Here is a 2,630-nt window from a genome sequence, read left to right on the forward strand (position 1 = left end):
ATCTCTCCCTATGTCGATGGTTTCCTTCGTCCCTTCAATCTACATACATTTGGGCTTTCTACATCTCAATAACCTCCCTATCTCGATATCTCTCTATCTTGATGGGTTCTGATCATATTTTGTTCAGGAATCACTCTCCTTATGTCGATATGTTAAAATTTTAGGCTACTAGACCATCGTCGGACAATAACAAACACATCAACAACAGAAATGACATTTGTTTTGTTGTCGTTTTTCATAGTAACGAAGCTTTTTGGATCTAGTACCATTTCAATTTTCCCATTCCTCGATCTTCCTATCTCGATAGTCCTTCAATATCGAGATATGTGGAGAGCGACTGTAATTCTTCACTTTCAGGTTTCTTCAAAAGATCCATAGGTTGTTCAAACTGATCTGCCTAGAAACATTTGTGCAGAATTTTCGTTTGTAGGTACATTTGTTTGGTGTATTTCGGTGGCAAATAGAAATGTTTGAAGATGCTCAAGGTTGGTGTTTTCCTCCCTTAACTGCCGAGGCCACGCTTGAGTGTATCAACAAATCGCTCCGCTTGGCCCATTAGATTGCGGATGGTATGGGCTGTTCGTATGTGACTAATTCCATTTACTTGACAGAAGTGTTGAACTTTTCACTGGTGAATTGAGTTCCATTATCTGAAACTAAGGTTTCTGGGTTTCCGTAGGCAAAGGTTTCCAAGTATATGAGTAGCTATCGTTGTTATTTGCAGGTTCGGAAGAAAAACGCCACTATGAAATAAGCATCCACAATAACCAGATAATAATATCCATCGATTGGACCAGCATAGTCTATATGGACACGCTCATTGGCCTTGAACACATTTTCAGGATTACCAAAATAGATTTTGTCAGTGCTTTCGAGTGCTTGGTACAGGATCTGCATTCCACGAACAAACTGTTGAACATCCTCATCAATGTTGTGCCAATAAACATAACTTCTTGCCAGAGATTTCCATACGATCTGTGCCGGGTGCCCTTTATGGAGTTGGCGAATGACATTTGCAAATTTATAAGGAACAACAATGCGGTCACCAAACATCAAACAATTATCGATTAATTTCAATTGTTCAAAGTTGTAGAGAAGCAAAGTAAAAGCCCAACGTTGCAACCGGTTGGCAGTCTAAACTGGAATTCATTTTTTTGACCCAAAAACCTTGATCAATGGTTGATGATCCGTTTGCAAGATGATCGTCGTCCGTATAACATATTAGAAACGTATTACTCAAATATATAATACCAGTGCTTCATTTCAATTTGTTCGTGTTTGGCTTCGCCGACGTCAGTGATCTTGATGCGTGTGCAATAGCCTTGATTTCTCCGGATGGAAATCGATGCATAATAATGCTCCCCAGACCATATTGGATGCGTCTGCAGCTACATTATTTCCTTGTTTGGATCGAGTGTGTCAGGAGCAGATTTGAACATAAGGTTGACTTGAATTTGTCAAACGATTGTTGACACTCGGAGACCAATTCAACGAGCGTCTTTTAAGTAGATTGTCAAGGGGAGCTCTTAGTTCTTTCATATGCTTCACAAATCGTCCATAATAGTTGATGGCCCTAGGTAAGAACAAAGCTGCTGGAGATTTTTTGCTGGCGATATCTGGGAAATGGCCAATGTCTTCCGATGCATCTGGTCGAATACCGTCTTTATCAATACGCCCGAAACTTGATTTGAGAAACAGCAATTACACTTTTCAATGTTGAGATGGAAACCATATTCACGTATACGCTCGAGGACTGCATACAACTACTATCGTGTTCTTCCTTTGTCTTCAACAATTAAAATATCATCCAAATAGGTTTCACCCCGGAATACCAGCAACCATACTGTCGATAATGCGTTGAAAAGGCTCCTGGAGCTGATTTGATTCTTGGTGGTGAACGGATGTACTGGAACAACCCGCGATGTGCATTTACAGTGAGCAGTTTTCTTGATGATTCCAACTTCAACGCAGGCATCTGACAAATCTAAGTGGGTAAAATAGCGTGCCCCCGATAACTCAGCAAACAGGTCGTCTGGATGTGGTAGTGGATGTCGATCAGATTCTAGAGCGTTGTTCAATCCTGTTATCAGCTTTACGAACAACAACTATTAGAGCTGCCCAATCCGAGAATTGTACAGGATATGCCATCGTCCTGAAGCCGTTGAAGTTCATCATCTACTTTCGGAAAAGCCGCGTAAGCTACCGGTCGCTTCGAGCAATAAACCGAACGAACTTCTTGTTTCAGGTACAACTTGATTTTCGCTTTAGTGCATCGTCTGATGGTCGTCTTGAAAACCTCTGGAAATTTCTCTTTGAGTGTTTTAGTGAATTCTTCAGGACGTTGTTGGACAATTTTGACTAGATTTTTGATTGGTACTGACCAGAGATCAAATAAATCCATTGTTTCTATTCCCAAGACATTTAAGTCTGTATTGTTTGAGATAAAGATGCGTCCAGTCTTACTCATGCTTCCAATAGTGATTTCAATACATAACTCTGACAAAAGCTTGAGATTATCTCCGGAAGCTGTGGTTGCTGCTTCTTCAGTTTTCTGAGTTGGTGGTCGTCCAATTTTGATCCAGTTTTTTTTTTCAGAAATAACTGTTATATCGGATGCGGAATCATGTTGG

Source organism: Armigeres subalbatus, chromosome 3, assembly GCF_024139115.2.
Source record: "Armigeres subalbatus isolate Guangzhou_Male chromosome 3, GZ_Asu_2, whole genome shotgun sequence".
Taxonomy (NCBI): Eukaryota; Metazoa; Arthropoda; class Insecta; order Diptera; family Culicidae; genus Armigeres; species Armigeres subalbatus.